This window comes from Delphinus delphis, chromosome 16 (genome assembly GCF_949987515.2).
Source record: "Delphinus delphis chromosome 16, mDelDel1.2, whole genome shotgun sequence".
In the NCBI taxonomy this organism is placed as follows: Eukaryota; Metazoa; Chordata; class Mammalia; order Artiodactyla; family Delphinidae; genus Delphinus; species Delphinus delphis.
Genome location: NC_082698.1, coordinates 78,307,594 through 78,332,886, shown reverse-complemented (window position 1 = coordinate 78,332,886; position 25,293 = coordinate 78,307,594). Strand labels below are relative to the sequence as shown.

At 41.2% G+C, this 25,293-nt stretch overlaps 1 protein-coding gene across 1 annotated transcript in view; it reads right to left on the bottom strand.

The window, feature by feature from the left end:
- Positions 1–22,449, bottom strand: part of LYST (lysosomal trafficking regulator) — a 177,242-nt gene extending 154,793 nt beyond the window's left edge. Inside the window, exon 1 of the mRNA XM_060035027.1 lies at positions 22,389–22,449. The gene's annotated coding sequence lies outside the window, so the exon portion shown is untranslated. The remainder of the gene's footprint in view (positions 1–22,388) is intronic.
- Positions 22,450–25,293: the final 2,844 nt, after the last annotated feature.

Genomic DNA, 25,293 nt, shown 5'->3' with positions numbered 1-25,293 from the left:
AATGCCTCTAATCATATAAATGACCTTCCCAGAAAAATAGCAGGTTTCACTTTCTCTAATTCAGTGACAGGTACAGTGATATAAATGCCCAAAACAAAACAAAACAAAACCTGACAATGTATTAGCTATAACCCCTAGTTTTATGTCATCAGAAATTTCATCAATATGCCATTTAATTAAACAAATGTTTATTGAGCATTCATTATACGCCAGCTACTATTTTTGACACTGACTATAGAGCAAAAATAAAATCCCTACCCTCACGGATTCTAGTGGGGTAGAGACAGAAAAAATAAACCCATTCTAATGTCAGGTAGTAGTACTAAGTGCTATGAAAACAAAGTAAAACAGAATAAGAGTACAGAGTGACAGGAATGCTACTTCAGATAGGGCTGGCGAGGAATGCCTGAAGATGTGATATCCGAGCAAAACCCTGAATGAAGTAAGAAAACAGCCCGTGTGGGTATCCGGGGAAAGAGTATTTCGGGGCTCTGAGATTAGTGTATGTTTGATGCACTGGATACTGAGTGAAGAGAAGAAAGAGAGAAGTTAAACATTACCACAAAAGTGAGAAAAGCCTCTCGCTCCTACTTCTCAGGGACTGAAGTAAGATGTAGAAAGAAGAAACAGGAGTGTTCCTCTGGAACTCTCGTAAGGAATGGAAGCCTCCTTCCTGCCCACCCTCCTTTCCTTGCCCACCCCCCCCCCAAAAAAAGAGACAGAATAGCGCAGTTCACGGACAGGTAAGACTAGTTGGGAGGGAAAATAAAGTTCGCCTTTAGCTATGTCAACTTTGACGGGTCTCTCAGGAAGCAAGTAAAAGATATCAAGCAGGCAGCTGGATATACCAAATTGGGAGGATGCGACTGGTGAGTCAGTTTGGGAGTTATCAGCATATAGATGCAGTTTAATGAGACCAGATGGATGAAACAACCCAGAGCAGTGCTGTCTGGCAGAACTTCCTGCAATGATGGGGACTGTGCCTAGTGGCTATGGTATTGAACAGTAGGGACCCAGAGAATGAGTGTAAGTGGGGCAGAGAAGAGGTTCTAGGACTGAGCCCTGGGGTTAACACCACTGACTCAAGGAGATTCCAGCATAGGAGACCAGGAAGAAATAACATGTGAGGCGGGAAAAAAAAAAAATCAGGAGTGGTCCTTCCCAGAAACCAGGGGAGGAAAACTTGAAACAGGAAAGATTGATCAACTGTGTCAAATACCGCTGAGAGGTTGAGTAAGATGGAAACTGGGAACTGACCGCTGGATTTAGCAACACTGAAGTTACAGACAACCGTGTCAAACAGTGGCCTCAGGGGAGTCGCGAAGAGTGGTGAAGAAATGGAGGCAAGGGGTCTAGAAAACTCCTTAGAGAAGCTCTGCCCAAAAGGGTAGCAAGGAAATGGGTGGTAGCTTGAAAGGGACATTGGATAGGGGAGTCGTTGTTGGCTATTTCTTTTTTTTTTTTAAGAAAAAAATATATAACAGCATGTTTGTAAGCTGAGATATCATAGCATGTTTGTACGGCATGTTTCTCCAACAGAGAAAGGAAAATAGATGAAAAACTAGAATGAGAGGAGATAATACCAGGGCCAACGAGGAGGCAAAATGAAGAGGATCCAATGTGCAAGCGGAAGCAACGGTGACAGTTCATCCGATGGAGTGAGAAGCATGACAGAGTCCATGAGTACAGATGCAGGAACACTCGTGTATCTGGCAGTGGGAGGACCAAGATCTGGAGGCTTCTATCTTCTCAGTGAAATAAACCACAAGTTTACCAGCTGAGAGTCAGAAGTGGGAGGTGTTTTAATCTGATGAGTGGAACAGGGTCAAAACTGCAGCCCCTAAAAGATTTCCCACATGGCTGCCAGTTAGTAACTAAGATCAAGTTCCGCTGTTCAGTAACTGTACCCATACTATAGTCCCACTCTCCACTGTGTCCCCAAGAACAGAAGGATAGAACAGATGATGTCAAACACCTTGTGGAAATCTACGTATGTTACAGCTACAGCACTTTCCTGATGTGTATCTGTACATCCCCATCAAAAGTAGAAACTGGGTGATCTGCATGAATTAGTTTTAGAGAATCCCCTTAACCTTTACCGCCTGTCTAGTCCTTCTGTAAACGTTTGCAAATCTTTTAAAATGATCGCTAGAATCTTTTGTGAAGGTAACTTCAAACTCACTAAAATCTATGGAATCTACACTCTTTTTTATAATTTTGGAACTTTATTCCTCCACAGCCTTCTGAAATTTTTCAAATTTACCATAATAACTCAAAGATTACCAGTTCAGCAATGACATTAACAAATTTTCTCAGAACCTGAACCTGGGATGTGAATTCATTTAGAGCAACCAGAGATTCTGATACAATCTCCTCCTCACTCTTGGGCTTAAATTTTCTATTATTCTTCTTACTTCTACACTTATTAGTCTGTGTGTAGACCGTTCTTCGTGTCAGAGAAGACAGAAAGAAAACAGAAGTTGAGAAGTTTCATTTACTCTCTGTATCTGATTATAGGGTCAGTTTGTTTCAAGGAAGAATCTATTATTTGCCTGTTGTTTTCATCTTCTATATATAAAATGTAAAAAGGTCAGCCTTAACCTTTTTCAAAACCTCAGCTCATTATTTTCAGAGGTTTGTGTTCCTCTTTTATATATAAATAATTTTGTTTTTGTTATTTGTTTCATATCCTTCTTCTGCACGTTATTTTAAAATCTGAGTTCAATTGGCCACTTTACCTCTACCTTTCTTCACATATTACTTCCAATTGTTCCATAAAGACCAGTCTATGGTCATCTTACAACCACTTTCCCTTCTAGAAACTGTATCCATGGCACCTTACCTATCTTTTCTTTGAACTTTAGGAACTCTGCATTTCCAATTCTCTATATTCCAGCTTTGCTTCATATTCTTCTTCCTGTTTATTATGTATTCATTTAGCTATCATTTACTAAACACTCCCTTTGTGCCAGGTACTAAGAACACACACTGTGAAAGCAGTCCCAGTCTCTGCCCCTCAGGAAGATCACGTTATGGCGGCAAAGGCAAACCAACACACAGGGTACTGCATACTGATAAGGTGCATTGAACCGAATCTGAGGAGTCAGGGAAGCTTCATGAAGGAGATAATCTTCAAGAAAAAGCAGAACAGGTAAAGGGAGACAAGGAGAGAAGAAAGGCATTACAGACAGGAAGAGAGGCTCAAGTCAAGTCCTTGGAAGAATTACAATAAGTTTGGTATCAAAAAGCAAAATGAGCAGCAGGAAAACAAGGATGGAGAGAATGGTGACCAAGGATAAATAAAAGGATTTATTGATGCGCTTGTAAACATGAATTTCTGATGGTGTCAATTTCCTCAGCTATTTGAGATTCTCCAGCAGCATTCAGCTGCTTGGATCTAACAGGAGAGAATACAGATTGTATCACTGGTCTTGAAATGAGGGTTTTGGTGGGTGAAGGCAGCAGAAGCGTAAGTGGAAGGGAATCAGGGGTACAGGTGAAAGAACGATCCATATGGTCAAAATGTGTACAGGCTGGGCAGGGAAGAGAAAGACGCCAGGCAAATGTTGACACACAGGTAATCAATCCCTATGAGAGAGAAGAACAGAGAATGTGCTACGGAAGATACTGGAATTCGCAGATTTTTGAAGCAAGCAGTTCCAGATGATGACAACATCCAGACTGTGACCCTGCAAGTCAGTGTCTGAGGTGAAGTGAAAGGTCACTGTAGCCAAGTAACCATGAAGCTAGTTTTCTGGACAACAGATCACTATAAGCTCTTGAAAGCTCCTTGATGACAGGGAATTTTTCTGTGGCATTTACTGCTAAATCTACAGCATCTAGAATAGTACGTGGCACAGAGAAGGCAATCATTTGAATGAATGACATGACTTTTCTCTCAGGATTCCCATTATGTTCACTGTCTAACTAAGCCCTCACAGTGGGTCAAAATTAGGCTCAGAGTATCAGCTCCCCGATTATTTCCTTTACCTTCCGGAAATGAAATAGTCAACAACATAAGTTTTGCTTTATTGAGTGAGACTTCCCACAGACATTTGGATAGCTGACTTTGATATTTTAGCTCTGATCTGCTTCTGTGATTAATTTCTACAACCTATTATCCGAAAGATCACAGAATTAAGCTTTCACCCTCAGTCTTGTGGATTTTCAAACTTTATTTTCTTGACATATAGAACGACTACACCTGCCCCTACACCAAGCCATTACTACATACATTCTTCACCTTTCAGCATTTGAAAAGACCTTGTCACTTCTGTGTTTTAATCAGTGCAACCAATGATATTATATTTACCATTGAAGATAAAATCTCAAGCTCAACAGGACTTCCCTGGTGGCGCAGTGGTTAAGAATCTGCCAGCCAGTGCAGGGGACACGGGTTCAATACCTGGTCTGGGAAGATCCCACATGCCGCGGAGCAACTAAGCCCGTGAGCCACAACTACTGAGCCTGTGCTCTAGAGCCCGCAAGCCACAACTACTGAGCCTGAGAGCCACAACTGCTGAAGCCTGCGTGCCTAGAGCCTGTGCTCCGCAACAAGAGAAGCCACCGCAATGAGAAGCCCGCGCACCACAACGAAGAGTAGCCCCCGCTCGCCGCAACTAGAGAAAAGCCCACGTGCAACGAAGACCCAACAGAGCCGTAAATAAATAAATTTTTTTTAAAAAATCTCAAGCTCAACAATATGGCAAGAAGTACTCCAAAGGTCACCAAGTTTCCTTCTCAAGAACTGTCAAATAACAAGTGGCCATGGTGATAAGAAGGGCGGAGTCCATTGTGCTACAGTTCACTTTTTCACTAATTCATCCATTCATTAATTCAACCAATATTTATTACTTATTCAATAAATATTTACAAGTCTGATTACTCATTCTATTTTTTTTAGTTTCTGAATAGTCAGATTGTCAACACTGTGACAGTGGTGAAAACAAAGGCGGAAGATTTGGAATCAAGCAATTACTAGCCAGTCACACAGAGGTGTGTGGAGTTTGGCTTCCTTTTCCAGTAGATGTCCATCCCATACAGTTGCTATGTGGATCTTCGGAGATTATATGGTATCAGTAAACATTCTTGGAATATGTTGTATGTAGTTCTATTTTAAAGGCTTGGCACTAGCTGAGCACGTTCCAACAGAGAGTGCCATCTGGAGGAAGAAAAGATCACTACAACCTTTCCTCACAGACCAGTGAGCACGGAAATGTTAATGTTCTGCTTTATGATGATGTAGTTTCCAAGGAAACACTGAAAATAAAAGCAGAGGGTACCTGCATTTTTTATCTTTTCCCTGCCTTGTGACTTCTACAGAAAACAAGAAGTAAAAGGAAGAAGACAAGAAAAAAAGATTATAACAATGAAGTTTATTCTTATAGCCGGATTAAAAAGCGTTATTTTTTTCTTATCAAACAGTGCCACCTGAAGCACTCAATTCCTAATCTTTCATCAAATGCCAAAAATCCTGGTACATTGTCTTTTAAAATAATACTATGCACTTGCCTAAATCTGTTAATTACAACAGTATTAGAGAAATTACCATTAGAAAGAATATTTTTCAGAAATGTACTATGTACCGAAAAGGAGGAGAGTACTACAAATCACAGGATTATTGTGAGGCTTAAACAAAATAATGCACGGAATAATTAGTACTCAATGAGTTCTGTTGAATCAGAGTCTGTTACGATTTGAAGCAGCCTTCATGGAAATAAGGGTTGGTTCATATGGACTCTTAGCTATGCTAAATCCCATCTCTCCACAGTTCAATATATATTGATTAGAGACTAATTAATGACTTTCCCAAAGATCTCACACATTCTTTGCAACACATTACTAAAAATCAAAAAAACTTAGGAGGAGAAAAATGATAACACTATTTATACAATTTCATAAATGACACGAATAAAGGAATAAACATGAATAAGTTAGAAGCGTACATTTGCACAATGGCAGAAACTTTAGACATCATATTCTCCAACCCCACATTCTACAGGTAACAAAAGCTGAAGCCAACAGGTTCAAGATGCCATGACAGTTGTCCTGGGAGTTATACGATATTTTTGGAGCTAATTAACTAGAACTAAAATAACCCAGGTTTAGAAGACACAGCCTTTCTTCTGTCAGGTCAGTTAAAAATTAGACAGTGGGCAAAGAAGTTTCCTTAACACCAAATGCTATCTCTAAATGTTACCCAGAACCTTTACTCAAGTCCACTAGTTTGCAATCCGTACACCAGGAAACAAGATTTAAAAATCTCTCTCTATACACTTTTGTAACCACAACACAGAGCCATATGTCTGAAATACAGGAAACTTGTGTGGGAGAGGGGAGAAGATACTATGAACTGAGCTTGTTCAGATTAACAGAATTCTCTTTAAGGAATAAGTAGTTAAGGCATATCAGTTGAATTAAATTATACAACATCTAAGCAAGCAAATGTCTGTTAATCTAGGCTTTACCCTGTAAATTTTTGGTCATACTACATATGTTAGGTAATAACCATCAGAATGATTCCCAACTACAGACTTAAGACAGAAAGTTTATTAGGATGCTATTTACATACCAAAATTTTTTTTCTTCTTGCAAGTAGCTTGTTTGCTTTTTTTTCAATTGAAGTATAGTTGATTTACAACATTATATTAGTTTCAAGTGTATAGCATAGTGATTTTATATTTTTATAGATTATTCTCCATCCAAAGTTATTACAAAATAATGGCTATATTTTCCTGTGCTGTACAATATATCCTTGTTGCTTATCCATTTTATTATGTATATTTTTATTAATATAAGCATCTTTACAACCTATGTTATAGTAGATAAATACTGTCTTGAGAAAATTGAAGTAAAATTTGATAGTCACTGAATATGAAAAATTAAAATATATTTTGTGGGTTTATTTTTATAAAATTCTTGAAATTTAAAATGAGAGTTAGGGGGGACTTCCCTGGCGGTCCAGTGGTTAAGACTTCGCCTTCCAATGCAGGGGGTGCGGGTTCGATCCCTGGTTGGGGAGCTAAGATCCCACATGCCTCGGGGCCAAAAAAAATGAAACAAAACATAAAACAGAAGCAATATTGTAACCAATTCAATAAAGACTTTCAAAATGGTCCACATCAAAAAAATAACTAAAATAAAATGAGAGTTAGGAAAGGATGTGACACTTTAACAAAGCTCTAAATTAAATAGCTGAATCAGAGATCTGTTAAAAACCACTTTAGCAATAAGATAAATCCTTTTCGCACAATCCGGTAATTACTGCTGATTCACCATACTTGAGGAGGATGTTCAACTTCCATTTAATCAATAACTTCAACAGGAATTATAACAGTTGTTTTAGACTATAGCAGTTGTTTAGAGCTCAGGCCCTTCTTGACAAACACTGAAATTGATTTTCTGAGTTCTGCTTTAAACTATATCTGGTTGGAAGTCAGGATGTCACACACATCCTTATGAAGTTTGGACTGTGGTCTCCAGCTCCTTAGATACTAATGTGGTATCATGAAAAAAATGTGATTAAGGCTTTGAACTCCGCCAGACCCTACAGAGTCTGAGTAACTCCCCCAGATCCCCTGGGGAACTGAATTGACAGTTCCAATTTGGACTGCTAGCAACACAGCTGGCCGCACCCCCACCCCACCCCACCCCCGCCCAGTACCCTGTCAGGCAAGGGGAGAAGGTGTTCCTGCACCGCCAAGCGATCTGAGGTGGCTCTCTGACGGTCTGGGGCAAGGGCTCCGAAAGTAGGGTAGCAGCATGTGAGGCAAACAGTAGGCCAGTTAAGCTTGATGAGGTAATCGCGGCACCTCCCCAAACCTTCTTCCCGGGGTTCTCTCACAACGCCACTTCCAGGTATACTGTAGATTAAACAGCCTTATGGATATAAATCCCTCATACAACGTTGTCTCTAAGGGCAAATCATTTACAGTCTGAATAACTATCTTAGACATGAACCTTTGGAACACAACCATTTATAAGAAGTAACTGCCATCCTTAGTTTTTTCAACTAACACTGAAGGAAGTAACAAGTTGACTGCCAGTGAAGGAACACTGCCATGGAGCTTGTATTTTATGAATTACTTGAGAATGAAAATCTATGAGAGAATCAACACACAGAGAGTTGAATGATCTTAGTACCTCCTCAGAATTTTATAGATAAGAACCCTAAGGCAGATGGAGGTTAAGAGATTTCCCAAAACTTCACACCTGGGTCTTCAGATCCTGTCCAATGTTCTTCCTAATACTGCATGAAATTTTTGAGAGACTTCTCACAGGCCAACTATGTCTTTTAGAATGCTACCTGTCAAAGCATTTTAGTGATTAGGTCTGGCACTAAGTGCAACTGTAAGTAGGCAGTAACCCTGCCTGTCTATCTGTCCTCCAGGCAATGTATCCTGCCACCCTAGTCTTCTACAGGTTCATGTTATCTTTTTCCATATGTTTCCCCATTTCTCATTTACATCAAGAAGTGACCTGAAAAAAAGGAAAATTCTGCTCCTCCTAGAAAGAAGTATTTACATTTTAACAAGAAGTAACACCTTCAGCTCTAACCAGGATTGCAACATAAGAGAGGTAAAAGTTGGCTCTGACCTAGGTGTTCCATATTAAAAATATAGGACTATAGGCGGCCATCAAGCAAGCCACCGAGGATAAGAAAATAACTACAGTGTGATGGGGTGCACCATGGGAGGGGGGCAGGGGACTGGTCATTTTGGTTTGCTGGGTCATACTCCTTTCTTTGGTATGTTATTTGGTATATTCTAAGCTGACTGAGTTTTCTTCACACTGATGCTTGGAGAGAAGGTGTAAGGATTCTTTTCTCTTTAGGTTTGGCTTTTCATTATAAACTCTAAAGGGACTTCGCAGTACAGAATGTTTGATGCAGTCAATTCCAAAGGGTCTAGGGCGGGATGGGGAGAAAGGTTGTGTCCAACTGGACTCAGCCAGAAATGAATGCACGAATGACGAATGCCCAGGAATCTCTGGAAAGTAGATTGCTACCTAAGTTCTAGTCCCTTCCTAAAACCACTTAATAGGGTTCTATTACATAAACAGTAGGATTTTTATTCTCTTTACCTTGTCAGTTTACAATTGAATGAAATAAGTATATGTGCACTGCTTTCTGTCTCTGTTGCCAATGGCTTCTCAGCTGGCTGTAGCTTTCAACAAATTTCCCTAACCAAAACAGGACTTCTTCAGGGCTTGGGGGACAAAGTTCTTTTATCTCAGTCCTTGGGAGAGTTTTGTATGCAGTAGCCTGGCCCCAGGTGATAGGTTGGTTTGAAGCCTTTTTGTTTTTATTTCTGCTGTATCAAAGCCAAGAACCATCAAATGAATGACGAAAATGGAAGAATGAAAGGTGATTCAACCCTCTTCTTGATTTTGCTCCTCCATTCTCCAATAGAAAATGATAATTGGAGAACTTTTCATCTCACTTGAAATCACTGCCTGGTTGTGAATGATTCTTAACTGCTCATTTTCCTTGGGAGCCCCTAGGTCTTTCTCACCTTAGAAAGTAGCCCAGGCCTGCCAGCCGAGTGCAAAGAAGCTGGAACAGCCGTGACCTTCCTTCTCTGTGCACCCACCTGCTGAGGCTGTTTCTGAAGTGCTCTCGGCTGGTGTGGGAGCTCGCTGCTCCTGGCACACATGCCTTCCCCACTGTCCCTACACCTCCAAGCGCTCTTGCTGCCTATGGCTGATATGTCATGGAAGAAAGCAATGCACCACCTGGGACACAACTTGAAAACACGTGGAAAGGAGAGCGGAAAGGACTTGGACCACATGAGGTCACGCTTCATGCCCTGATGGTTCAGAATTTTACACCTGTTTGTCCAACTTAGGTCTTGGTGGGAAAAGCAGAAAATTTAAAAATGTTTCGAGAAGCTTAAAAATATATATTATAGGACCATGATAATCCTTAACTAGTAAATGTGGAAGAAAATGTTTATACTGTTCCTACTTTTATTCTGTATTATGCATTTAGGCTAAGTCAAGGTACAAAAATGTGTTGAATGAAATATTTCCAAATTATGTAGAATTGTGTAGGCTGTTCAAATAAAACTCAATAAAATGATCTGGCGGGGGAAGGGTCAAAATCTAAGAAAGCAATGGCTCCAGAAAAGTGTACATACTATTTTTTTCACATTTCAGGAAGCTAACAAACACCACTGCCTGTTTCCCTCCCCTTCCCCAAACGGGTGAAGTCTTCGTTCTTGCTTTCCTTCACAGCTGCTTTGAAACCTGTGATTGGCCCAGAGAGGAGAGGTCATCCTGGCTCCCTGTATGACAAAACTGGCCAGGAAATAAAGGAAACCCAGGCACAGCGTAGCAAGGCAGAATTTTAAAAGAAATTCTGAGGAAGTCACACCAAAACGTATCAAACTTAAGCCCTTCAACAAGCAGTTCATTTTCTCTAAACCAAACAAATTGGGCAACCAGATAACTCAGAAGAACCTGTGTTTGATCCTGAGCACCATAAAGGAATGGAAATTCTCAGACATTTTGGTTATAGCAAGGCTGCACTAAAAGGAACTCTGAAGGCCCATCCCAGTAAAGCATCTCCCCTGGCTTTACATCCCTACAGGAAGGAATTGTGCCAGAAGTTTTATACTGAATAGCTCATCCATCTTCATAATAGATCTCTAGATTTTCACAGAATGATGATGATGATACACCTAACACCTACCAAGATTAACTGCTACACAGCAGGCACTTCTGTAAGCACTCTCCTAGAGTGGTTGCTTTAATCCTCATAACAATCTCGTAAGTACAAATATTGATATATCCCTACTTGTCACGTGTTGGAAACCGAAGCACATGAGGTTAGATAACTGCTCAAGGTCACAGAGCTTCAAGTGTCAGAGGCAGGATTCAGACCCAGGCCATCTCTCTGCACTCTGTATACAAACGTCTATTCTCCAAAACAGTGACTCCTACCCTCCATCAAACCAGCTCTTCCTTCCTCATTCCTATTTCAGTTAATGGCCTCTACCCAGTCACTTCGGGAAAAAGAAAAAAACCAAAACAAAAACAGAATAGCACTTCATCCGGGGCCTAGAAAATTCTTCCTCTTGACAGCTTGCTGGCTCACCTCTGCATCTGTTACTTGCTATCTCTATGACCCTGGGTACTTGGCTTCCTCTAAGTCTCAGTTTCTTATCTATAAAACTGAGTTCCTAAGGGCACCTCAAGTTGTTGTGAATATTAAAACTAAATGAGACAGTGCTGGGCCCGGCAGATTGTCAGAAGATCAATAATTAGTAGCTATTATGGTCATCATCTTGAGTCTGGTCCTTCCCCTCTAAACTTACGCTTAAGCATTCTCCGGTCCTCATCTCTCTCACTTGCCATACCAGCAACCTCTTATTTGGTCACCCTGTCTGGTCTATTTTCCATTCACTTCAAATTCTACAACTGCTAAAACTGTCAGCCACATTCCTTAAAAATCATAAATGACACTCCAATTCCTAGGGAATAAGATCCCGACTCCTTATCATCATGCTATGGGATTGCCTCCCCCATCTAACCTTTTTAATCTCTCAACACATCCCAAAACACACTGCACTACCCCATAACTCCTCCTAAGGGTACACACTTTCTCAACACCATTTCACTGTTGTTGCTGTTTTTTTTTTAAATCATGTTGCTGCTGCTACAGAAATTCCCATTAATTCCCAATTACTTTTCTACATGCCTTAATCCTAGGACTCACCATATTGTATTACAGAATTATATTGTTTCTTTCAAAGCTAGATTATACTTTCCTTAAGAAGGGAAATCAGGTCTTATTTGTTTAAAAAAAAATCATTTGTGCCTGACACACTGTCACAAATGGGAAGAGCTCAATAAATAAAAACAAATTCATTTAATACTAACTTTGATAGGAAGCATTTTGTTATTCAAATTCCTTTAGGAAATATTCCCACAGCTAAAGCATGGAGAAATAAACAGGCACGTTTACAAAAGTCTTTCTCCATTCCACAGCAAGAATTTGATGTATTAAGGAAAGTGCTACAGAAACACCTAAAAACCTTACCAAAATTTTTTGATATTAAAAACAAAAAACTTCAGCAATAAAATCTTGGATGTGTATTCTTCCTATGTTAAAGAGTATAATTCAGAGTTTACAGTTTCAAAATTCTTTCAAATCAGTAGTAGACATGATGGTTTTCCATACCTCCCAAAGAAACACTAAAAAACATCTTGGAACCTTATCCTAAATGGGAAATGAAAAAATAAAAAATAATTTATAGAGCAACATCATAATGATCAACAGTTTTTAATATATACTTTGCATACGGTAAAAGAGTCAGCAAAATAAGTTTTAGAAATACTGAACATAGATATTTACAAGCTTTAAAGACCCCTTGCAAACGTACATAGTACTAGTTTCCTCATTCCTCTGTAATTCTTACAGACACAATGAAAATTCGCTTCCCTTCTAAAGAAAAAGATTTAGTTGAGGCAGTTATAGACAAATGTGTCTACTGTTACAAAACATTTTACATCAAGAAAAATAACAGTGAGACCAAACTGAGATCCAGTTGTTTCATCTGTTGTTCTCTAACCATTCATGAAGATAGACAGACAACAGGAAAGAAAGGCACAGGGGTTGGGAGTGATGGAGAACAGAAATAAAACAGGAATATGTACTAAACACTTCCTGAGCGAATGCATTTCAAATTCAACCTGCACTTAATATTTTTTTCGACCACATTGGTATCATTACAATCTAGTTTCTATCACTGTGATCTATATGTAGACACACGCAAAGAAAATGGTTAAAGTTATAAATAAACTACACACTAGAAACCAAACCCTTCTGTTTTCCATGTTGTATAAGGCATCTTTTGGCTATAGGATTACTTTCTCAAAATGCATTAAAATGTTCAAGAAGTTGGTGGTATAGGAGAAAGAATACTAGAGTAAAAGTCAAGAGACTTTTGGTTTTCTGTTTTGCCTCAAACTCTTTAGCATCTCAGGCAAAGTGCTTAACCTTTCTGATCCCCATTCTTCTTATACATATTTAAACAAAAACAAAAGTAGATGATCTCTAAACATTTTTTAGGCTATGGACTTTTGTGACAGTACACAACAGTCAGAAAATAGCAATATAGTAATAGTCATACAGTAATAGTAAACATCAAGATTAATTTAGGATTAAAATTACACATTCTAAATGTTTCCTTAAACTGTGCGTAATCAGGTTGTGTCAAAACCACTGAGATTTTATTTTAAAAAAATAAGGTGTAGAAAAAATATATATATTTCAGCAGTGTGGAACATATGACTTTAGAAATATTCTCCAAAATATTTAAATAAAGCTAACAGAAAAGCAAGAACAGTTATCAGCATTACTGTCTTTGGAAGCATCATTAAGAGGAAATCCAGAAAATGGCAAAGGATTTTAATCTTTAATAGACTAAAATAAAAATAAAGTCATAGTGCATTAAAGGTTCAGATAAGCAAATATCAAAAAGCAGTATAAGAGTGAGTTGATGAATATACAGCTATCCTACAATTCACAGCAGTAAAACCTCCTTTTACCATTGGTGAGGATACACTGAATTTTGTACTTCAATGAATGAATACCCAGGAGCAATAACAATGAATGCACTTTATGAACTGATAAACATGTTTTGTTGGCCTTTCGAATAAAGCACATAGTTATAATAAAGGAGGAAATCATTCTCACCACCGTTTTAATTTTATACTCATCTAAACTTTGTATAATAATTATACTGTTGAAATAATATCTATGCAATTACGACTATTACTCTTCCATATAAGGAACCAAGACAAGTGAACTACAAAACTTAATAAGAATTTCACTGCAGCAAATCACATTTTGATCAGAGCAATTTTAAAGAGGGAAGAGAAAGGAAAAAATTAATATACTATTATTGCTCTTTAAAAGTTCATAATATAAAACAAGCATATAGATTGGAATTCACTTTTGCTAAACAGAAATTACCAAGAGCAGTGAATTCAGCCAAGAATCAAATGCTACCACAACAGAAAACTTGAGTATATTTAACCAGAAAATATTTCCAATGTACAAAGACACAGTTAACTTTTAAAAAGAAGGAGTATAAGGACAAATCCCTAGAAAATAGCAAACCCATCCCAACAACAATCTTGGGGGTGGAACATGGTTAAACCATTCCAAAAAAACAGGCTTAAAAGTAGAGGAAAAGGGACTTCCCTGGTGGTCCAGTGGTCAAGACTCCATGCTGCCAATGCAGGGGGCCCGGGTTCGATCCCTGGTCAGGGAACTGGATCCCACATGCCGCAACTAAAGATCCTGCATGCCACAACTAAAAATCCTGCATGCTACAACTAAAGATCCTGTGTGCCGCAACTAAAGATCCCTCATGCCACAACTAAGACCCGGCACAGCCAAATAAATAAATAAATATTAAATAAAAATAAAAGTCTTAAAAAAAAAAAGTAGCGGAAAAAACAGAATCCTAGAGTTAGTCCACAACCTAGATGTCACTTTCCAATATTTCACCCAAATTAGGACTTTGATCCCTTCAATAAACACTCCCCACCCAGTCCAGCTTCTGACAAATTATAGTCATTATGAAGTTTGTCTTTCTTGATCTAAAATGTTTCTTCCTCTTACTTTTACTCTTCTGATTACTACAAAATTACTGACTAGACAATATTAGGAGGCACAGCTTGGACTTCCATCTCCTTCTCAGTTTTTAACCCCTCATCTCCTTTGGCTTCTTCACTGCCTACATTTAAAAAAGAAAAAAATCATGTTGATACCTTCCTCTTTCAAGATTACTCAGGGTAATCTGCACTGGAAGTAGTCTTCTCACTTCCCCTCCACCCCTCTGTGCACTGCAGCCTGGCTTTTGCCCACACTGCTCTACCGGAACTACTCAAGTCAAGACCAATCCAACAGATATGTTCCAGTCCTTATCTCATTTGACCTCTCTGAGGAACATGAAGCATATGAGACCATTAATCATTCACTTCTTTTCTTCTTTAACATTTGTTTATGTATCTAGGCTGTGGTGGGTCTTAATTGTGGCACGTGGTCTTCTTAGTTGCGGCATGCGTGCAGGATCTAGTTCCCTGACCAGGGATCGAACCCAGACCCCCTGCATTGGGAGCACGGAGTCTTAACCACCGGACCACCAGGGAAGTCCCAATCACTCACTTCTTAAATCTCTCTTCTCTCTTGACTTGGAAGATGCCAAATCTCTTTTGGTTTTCCTCCTGCCCCTCCGACAACTCCTTCTGTCTCCTTGGCTGGATGCTTCTTTGCCAGCTCCTTCATGTAGGTGAGCCTCTGCATTTTCCCCTCTGCCTCACTTCCCTTTGTGTTCTGTGACAATATCATCCACTTCTAAGGTTTCAGGTACCATCTATATATTAATGGCCTCCAAATTTTCATCTAGAGATGAATTCATAACTTCCTTCAGACCCTTATAGAACAAGGCATGCCCAGAGCATTTTGGAGCAGTATTATGGGGCTAGAGAATAATCTTAGGCTAGTAAGCTCCATTCACATCCCTCAAATTTAAGGCTCCATTCATTCCTTCTCAACATCCACAACCCCTTTCCAGGGTGACAGGTCCTCTGGTTACCCATGACTGATATGATTAAACATCTCTATTTGCCCAGGACAGTCCTAGTTTATGCTTCTTGTCCCAGAGTAATTATTAATGACATTCTTTTCATTTTCGAAATAACACCTGTTTGGTCAATACATTATATAATCACCCTACCTGCCACCATCCTTTCTGATTTTTCATGCACAGCTAGATGAGTCCTCCCCCTACCCCTGAATTCTTTACTTCCTTACCATTAGGATCCCTAGTTCTGTTGCTACGAAACTTCCCTATATCCTCTACCTTCACACAGGAAGGTCACTTCATCTCCTCCTCTTAATAAACCCCTATACATACCCAGATCCCAGGCCAGAGGACAAGTCAATACTATCCTGGTTTCCCAAGGTGGTTTGCACATTATTATTATCCCATTTCATCCGCCTTTAATGTTATATTATAACCATATTTAAAGTTAACACGACTGACCTTTGAGTCATGCATCTCCATTTACTGAGAATTTTGTCATACAACTCCTATCTTCCTCTGCACACAAGATCTGTTACTCTGGGGACTTCACTATCCATAGAAAAATTAATGTCAACACACTAGGATTGAGAGCATTCTGACTTCCTTTCCTTCAGTGACCCCTACTTTGCAGAAGGCCGGCATGGTTTCAATAGCTGGGCATAAGGGCTATGGGGCTAGAAAGACTCAGGTACTTCCTGTGTGCCTTGGGGAAAATTACTTAACCTCACTGAGCCCCAGTTTCCTCATTTGTAAAATGAAGCTCCTAATATGTACCTCACAGGATGGTTGTGAAAAATAAGTATGATAACCTACGGGAAGCATTCAGTATAGTGACTAGTATACTCAATGAACAGTAGCTTTTATTAATATTACTATTGTTGTAATTAGCACTATTGATCTTAGCTACTCACCACCATCAGTCATACTTTGGCCCTTATCATCACCTGCAATTGCTCCAACTCCAGAATCTTAAATTTAGGACTCTCACATCACATTTTTCTGTCTCTAGTTCTCCTTCACTTCCATTAATCCTACACCTTACTCACCGGGATTCTTCATCCTCTTCATTCTCCACATTCATCAGCCCTGTCTTGGCTTTGCTTTCTTCCTTAATCAAGCAGGATACCTAAGGTTCAGCCCTTCAATTGACCACCTCACTACCACCCGCAGTCCCCTGACTTCACAGCACCCCAGCCCAAGTCCTCCATCATACCTTCCCTTCCAATCCCCTTCCAGGTTCAGCCTATTTGCCTTCTGCTGTGTTATGCGGAGCTGCTGGAGAAAACTGCTTCAGCACTCACAGCTTCTTCCTACATTTGTGACTGCAGGGGTGTTAAACAGTATCAGCAATTAGGTCACTGGTCCCTGGCCAAGGCCGTTTTCCAATCACAACGGTAAGTTTTCTTTTCCCCTCAAAATTACACCGATCCACGCTCTTCCTTCTCAATCTCAGCAGATAACCTTGCTTCACAGAGACAACTGATGCTATCCTGGATACTTATCTATAAATCTGTATCCGTATCTACTCCCTATTTCCTTTTCCCTTTTTTAAAGGAATATGCGTCACGGCTTTTCTTCGGGATATTAACCCTTTCACCTGTGCTCCTGTTGCCGATCCTTCCACTTCCTCTGAGATTATGTCTAATTACCTTCCTTCTCTTGTGACTACAATTTTCTCACCTCTTCAATGGCCCCCTTCCTTCAGTCCACTGAAGTATCCTTATCTCTTCCATTTTTAAAGAAAAACAAACCTTCCCTGATCACACCTCCCCACTCAAGCTTCTATCCACTGTCCTCCCTTCTTTACCAAAGTATTTGAAAGAATATATTTACTGAATGAAGACTTTTAAAATTTGGTTCAGACTTCTCTCCTGAGCTCCAGACCTACATATGTTAAAATTTTTAATTCTATGTGACTCATTCCAGATGCAGTTCCAAGAAAGAAAACAGCTACTTCCACCAAACTGATGTGAACTGATGAATTTCACGTCTCCCCATCTACTCCTCCACTTCTTTATTTATTTTTATGAATTTATTTATTGATTTATTTATTTTTGGCTGTGTTGGGTCTTTGTTGCTGCGCACGGACTTTCTCCAGTCGCGGCGAGCGGGGGCTACCCTTCGTTGTGGTGCACGGGCTTCTCACTGCGGTGGCTTCTCTTGTTGCGGAGCATGGGCTCTAGGCATGCGGGCTTCAGTAGTTGTGGCACACAGGCTCAGTAGTTGTGGTGCACGGGATTAGTTGCTCTGTGGCACGTGGGACCTTCTCGGACCAGGGCTAAAACCCAGGTCCCCTGCATTGGCAGGCGGATTCTTAACCACTGCACCACCAGGGAAGCCCCATTTGTATTTTTAGAATTAAGATCAATTACCAGCATCACCATTCCCTCAGACAATCTAGAATCCTTAAAGCCCACTTTGATTCCTCCCTCAACTTTCCCCCATATCTAAGCAAGTCCTTTCTAAAATCTCCCATATCTGTCCCTTTTGTGTCTCCCCAGGACTCTTACTGTTGAGGCCCTCCTCACCTAACAGTACTTCACAGGGGGGATGACGTGAGGGTTAAATGAGATGATAAATGGGAATGCACTCTGTAAGATGTGAGGTGCTTACAAAGATTATTTAATATTATTATATCTTTGGCAAAGTGAGCATGAGGTTAGTGTCATATGACGTGTTCTTTAAAAACCAACTCTGCATCTTAGTAATGAGTTCTTTTTTTTCTAATCACAAAGCATCTGTTTGGCAATCTGGTCTACAAGTTTTCTAGGAATCAGTCAGTGTCAAGATGTTTAATGTATAGCTTCTGGGCTTCACCTCCCCACACATTTTTTAATTTAAAATATGCAATTCTTCAGGTTTCTGGCAAAAATCTTCTATTCTCTTTACTTTTTAAAGACAAGTGGCAGTAGCTGTAGAAGTATGTGTAGTACTCCACCTTATCATTCATCTATTTCTTCCACTCTTCTCAAATGGCTAGAAGTTCTCTTATTTCCTGGTCTATCTTGAGTTTCAACTTCAAAGAATTGCATTTGAATGGAATAATGACTAGTCCTTTGGAAAATTGTTTGATTCCTTTCTTGGCTAATTAAAATGGTTACACTTTAAGCATTACTCTTTCATATTATTGGATACGATTTTTCTTTGTTTTTGTTTTCCTCTTTCCAGAAGTTAGATTTGGAGAGCATTCAAAATTTCCAAATATCTCAATTACTGTAAAACAAAGTCAGGAGAATTAAGAGGCACAGGACAAACACTGCTGAGAAGCAATAGCAAAAGAAAGTAGCATCAAAGAGAATATAGCATCCCTATCAACTCTAAGATTGGTTTATAACTATTTATCTAACAGATTTTTATATACTTTCATGACACATTTAGGTTACAACTCCATTTAAAAATATTAGCATATTACCTGGTTTCTTAAAATGTAAGGGGCAGCCTTAAATTCTAAGAGCATGATATATTTTTCATACAAGTTTTACAGGTCAAATTCTATTGCTCCAAATACTGCATAATTTGATGAAAAAGATCTCCATTTAACATGTGATGGCCCATTTCTTTCAAGCCATCTTTAATGAAACAGAAGAATTAGGATAATCCCTGTATATTACTGACTATTAGTACAGTATTAAAAATATAGGTCATTACCATTGTAATTTTGCAAATGGCCAAGTGAAGCCACATTTAATAACAAGATTTCTCAGGCTTAAAAAAAAGTTCTTGAACTTAAGCCAGGCGTCTAAATATAATTGAGAAAAAGATTAATCAGATGACGGTGTTCAAGTTAGATACAACACTCTGAAATTCTGGATTATATGGCTTTCTCTGCAAATGAAACTAACAAACAGATGCTCTAAGTGCAAGCAAATAAAAGCAAAGCTACATTTGGTGAAAAAAATGATTAGGCTGGTCCAAATGGCTAAAAAGAAAATGAGCGTGAGAAAAAGTTGGGAGTTCATGGTTGAAAATATTAAACCCCTGTTACAGTCAGGATAACATAAAAAGTGTCTTAAATACAAAGTCACTAGTGTCTACTACTAATCTCCACTTGGAGTCTAATTTCATTATTTTCTAACCAACTCCTAACCTTCTCCCCACCAAACTGCTCCTCTCATAAACCTCATCTCGGTATACGTCTACTCCATCTTTCTACTTGCTCAGGACAAAAATTTTGGTGTCCTTTAAGTCTCCTGTTGACCCTACCCTCAATTTGTCCAGAAATCAACCACTCCACCAATTCCTCTCTGGTCCCAGGTACATCCTCTCTGGCCTGGATTACGGCAAGCGTCCTGGAATTGATATCCCTGCTTCTGCCCAACCCCTCACCCTACCCCAGACAAAATCTATTCTGCATCTAGCCACCAGAGTGACCCTTTTAAAAGACAAGTCTGATTATATCCCTTCTCTATTCAGAAGTGTGAGCCCCCTTCTCACTCAGAGTGGAAGCCCAAGTCCTTACACAATCTGATTCCCCATTCCCACTTACCGCTCTCCTTCATTTCTGCGACTCTTACTTTGCTCGCTCCACCACAGCCAAATCAGCCTCTCTGCTGTCCTCAAACGTACCCAGTCCACTCCTGCCTCTAAGCTTTTTGCAAGTGCCTTTCTTTCTGCTTGAACACTCTTCCCTCAGAGAGGTGCATGGATTACCCTCTCACTTCCCTTTGGTCTTGGGCTCAAATGTCATCTTCCCTAGGAAGTTTTCCCTGGCTACCTCTAGTTAAAACTGCAAGTCACGGGGGCTTCCCTGGTGGCGCAGTGGTTGAGAGTCCGCCTGCCAATGCAGGGGACACGGGCTTGTGCCCCGGTCCGGGAGGATCCCACATGCCGTGGAGTGGCTGGGCCCGTGAGCCATGGCCGCTGAGCCTGTGCGTCCGGAGCCTGTGCTCCGCAGCGGGAGAAGCCACAGCAGTGAGAGTCCCGCGTACCACAAAAAAAAAAAAAAAAAAAAAAAAAGCTGTAAGTCTCACAGAGGACAGATTTGTGGTTGCCAAGGCGGAGGGCATGGAGTGGGAGTTTGGGATTAGCAGATGTAAGCTATTATATGGAATGGATAAACAACAAGGTCCTACTGTAGAGCACAGAGAAATACATTCAGTATCCTATGATAAACCACAATGGAAAAGAACATTTTAAAAAAAGAATGTGTGTGTGTATATATATATATATATATATGTATATATATATATAAATAACTGAATCACTTTGCTGTATAGCAGAAATTAATACAACATTGTAAATCAACTATCAAAATATACTTCAATAAAATAAAACTGCAAGTCTCTCCGTCTTCCCTGCTTTTTCTCCATAGTCCTTAACACCATCTGACATAGCACATATTTTGTTTATCATCTGCAATTCCCCACTAATGTAAGCTCCATGGAGGAGGGGATATTTATCTGTTTAGGAAACTGTCTTGTACACCGTAGGTGCTCAAAAAATATTTACTATATTCATATACAATTTTATAGTTTACAAATTGTTTTCATGTAAATTAAATAATATAGTAACTCATTTTCTCCTTATGCTCCCCCCCTTTTCCAAATTCTCCAATCTTTGCAGTAATATGGATGACAACAAAGAGGTATCAGAAAAGAAAAGTTGCTGGCTACTTGCAAAGCTCTTTAAAACAGATCCCCCGTATTAATTAACTACATTTATAAAATGAAAGCTCAAAGTCAACATCTTTATTAGCATAAGGTTCCTGGGTATGGAAGTTTAAAGTAACAGAGGAGAATAGCCAAGGATCACCAGGAAGACAAGCCCAATTCAGTTTGTCCTATTAGTCTGCTCAACAAACCCTAAGGAAAGTGCAGGCTGAATTCAATATTCGAGGAAACACTGGTCTGAATTCAACACCGATGTATTCAACACGAGATTCAACTCCCTTAAAATGTTCTATCTGCTTGAAGCTACCTCATCAACTACTAAGTGCTGTCACTGGGTGTGTATGGTCTGCTGAGCATATAGGGAATGTTTTGTTTTGTTTAACCTGGTAAGACTCAGAGCTAGGAAGCGTTTTTTAAAGCCCCTGATCTTACCCACTCCGCCACTACGCAACCCGTTGGCCTCCACACTGTGGTGCCGGGGTCTCCCTGGGTTATTTCCCGTACAGTTTAATCCCACCAGAGGCCAACGGGCATCTCAGCCAAGGCTCCAATGATGCCCGGACAGACGGCAGATGTCTCAGAGGATCCTCTGGAGAGTCTCTCGCCCGGGCAAGGGGTGTTACAGGCAGGAGAAAAGCAGCGGACCAAGGCGCACGGGGGAGATGACAGGTGGGCGAGCAACCGCCGGGCAAGATCGTAAAGAGCGACCCGCAGGGTGATGGCGCGGAAACTGTCAACTCCAGCCGTCAACCTGCCAGTGTGGGCCCGGCCGGGGTGCAGGTTGTGCCGCGGCACAGGATAATAAATACAATCAAGATCGCAGCAAATCGCCGCCAGCCTGCTTGACCTCCGCCCTCCAACCGCCAGGAAATAAAGTTAGTGTCTGGTGGGCGCGCGCCCACCGCAAAGGTCCGGAGAGGCCGGGCAGTGCTCCTGCCCGCGGCTCACCTGCTGTCAGAGGCGGCCCGGGCACGGCAGGGAGACGTCCCGGAGCCGGATAGAAACCCCGGGCCGGCGCGTCGGGCCGAGTACCCCGCGCCCTCAGCCCGGCCGCCGCGACCCCCATCCCGGGCTGACTGCTACCCGCCCCCCGCGCCAACCGCCTTCCGTCCAGGCCACCTATTGGGTCCGGGACCCCTAGCCCTCTGCCGGCATCGCCGGGCCCGGGGGCCGCCTTTACCTGCTCTCTGGCTGCCGTCGCCGCCGCACGCTCCGCCTCACCGGGAAAATCCCGAGTCGTAGCCGCTGTCCCTGCCACCGCCGCCGCAAACTCCCCACCCCCGCCCCCTCAGGTAACCCAGGAAACCGGGAACACCACCCTCTCCCTCCCCCCGTCCGGCCCCCGACCCGCTCTCCTGCGCCTGCGCACTTGCCCGCCGGATGCGTCCCGAGCCCCGCCCCTCGCCGGTAGGGCAGCGCCAGCGTCTCAGGCGTGACACGTAGAGCACGGGAGCCAATGAAGAAGGGAGGAGGGCGGGCCGAGCCACTGGGCTGGGGCCGCGGGGTTCCTCCCCGCGCGGGGGAGGCTCTCCTGGTTCTCACTCCCCAAGGGGCTCGCGAGGTGGCTGCGTCGCTCCCTAGGGTGAGCCTGCACAGCTTGAAAAGCACCAAACACATGCGCAGCGTCCTCTCTCTCTGTTCAACACCGACTGTCATCCCGTTCCCCTTGTGTGGCTCCGGAGGATGGGGGTAGAAGAACTACGGGAAGGGGTCGCGAGAGGGAGAAAGGGTTACCCGCGAGGAACCCTGCCCTTCCTTTGGGGCTGGAAAAAAAACAGTTTACAAAGGTTACTGTAGGCTTCTTACAAAACCGGAAAGAGGTTTACGAAGCTACCCTAGAATTAATTCAGCGCAAAGGTGTATGTTTCAACTTAGCCCTTTTAAAACACAGTTGTAGGCAGCGTGGGCTGTCAACGTTGTATGTCTTATAACAGCAGTGCCTCCAGAGGGCGGGAACCCTAGGTTACCTATAAGGATGTTTTAGCTGCATCTTTGACTGTCAGGTCCAGCACACGACTGACAGACTTCTGATGCTGGCAGTTTGGCATTTTAGCGGACACCCCTCGTCACCACTCAGTCACTGAGGCTGGCCTTGCGGTGGAATGTCAAAGGTATTGGGAAAGCGCTTGGGCTTTGAGGTCTGAGGGTCGGGGGTTCAAGTCCTACCTAATACAAAGTACAGCTGACCATTGAACAAGAGGGAAGTTGTTAGGGGCACTGACCCCCTGCTAGTTAAAAATCCTGTATATGGCTTTATAATCAGCCTTCCATCTAATGGATTCAACCAACCTCAGATGGTGTAGTACTGTAAAACAGATTTAGTGAAAAAATTTTGTCTGTAAGTGGACCCGTGCTGTTCATACCTGTTGTTCAAGGGTCAGCTGTATAAGCAATGGTTTACTAATTGACAGGAGCTGCTTTAGAATCAACAACTCCAGTAATTTTTGCATAGGAATCAAGAAATAGAAATAATTCAGGATATTATATCCTAAGGCTGTATACCAAATGCAACTTCCATCTGCCCCAACGACAAACCAAGTAAATAGGTGCCCAGTGATGTGGTTTGAAGGGGCTCTCGGGGAAGATCCTGTACTTTAAAATATCTCCCCACTGACATCTGAAGTGCAACTATTAGCAGTTCATACGTTTGTGCAGAGGTCGCACACTTCCTACAGCAATCTTGTAAAACTGGAATACTCCAGGGATGGGCAACACACGTCCCCAGCAAGTTAGTGAAAGAGATGTTATTCACTTAACAAATATGTAATGGGCACCTACTATGTGCTGGTTACTGTGTGCTAAGTGCCCGAGATGCTTTGGGGAATTTCCCTGAACTCAGAGGAAGCCAAACTTGACATATTTCACAGTTTTACCTATAACCAAACCTACTCTTGTTTATACAACAACTGTCACATACTTATCTCAAAAACACCTCTTTTTTTTCTTTAATGGAAAAAATAAGCCATAGAAGTGTTAAGTAACAAGCCAGTTTCTGTTTCTCTTGAATGGAAAATAATAGATGGTCATGATTTCGTTAAAGTCAAAGAGAACGAAACAAACTTTATACGACAATGGTACACAACCGGCCCTCAAAGTACTATTTTTTGTAAAAGGCACAGAATAATGTCTTTTGTGACTATCTTTTCTCTTCATATCTGAGTTACAAAGTATTTTAACCAAGCTACCATAGTATTGGCTCTGTGCAAGAGTATCTCAAAACGTAGATATTAAGTATACACATTAGATAAAACTTAGTTTAAAATATTTCAAATGAACACACAAAATAATGTGTAATCAAGCACATGCAATAGAAGAAAGAATAAAGAAAAGTAATAAGAGATCTGGAAGGAAGCCCTACTTATGTATTTATCACATACTGGAAAACTTTGTAAGTGGGCAATTCTCCAGATAATTTGACTCTAAAATTAGAAACTAAAAGGAGATTCTAAAATCAAGGTTTTAAAAGGTGCGGTTAATGTATATGTGCATCATTTCACACTGAATTCACCAAAATATGTTAAAATACTTATTTCGTGACTACATGCATATGTAAATCAGACCATGTCACACCTCTGCTCAAAACCCTGCAATGGCTCCCCCTTTCAGGTAGAACCAAAGTCCTTACAATGGGTTGCAGAACTCTGCACCGTCCAGCTCCTCACAACTTCATCTCTTCCTACTCTGCCATCCCGAAGGCACACTGGCGTCTTTACTGTTTACCAAACATTCCAGATACATTCCTGTCCTAAGGCCTTTGCAGTGGCTGTTGCCTTTGCTTGCAATGCGTTCTCCAGATAGCCACATAGAGAACCCCTTTACCTCCTTCCTGTCTTTGCTCAAATTTCATCTTCTCGATGAAGTTTACCTCAACACTGCCCTTAAACCTGAACAGGAAGGGACTCTGCCCTAGGCCCCATACTTAAGTCTCCCTCATGTCACAAATGCCATCTGTTAGGAGTGCAATTGATTCCCACTCCCTTGACCACATTCATATGTTGAAGCGCTAACCCATACATGACTCTGGAGACAGAGCCTTAAAGGAGGTAATCAGCCTTTTAATTAAGGTTAAAAGAGGTCATAAGGGG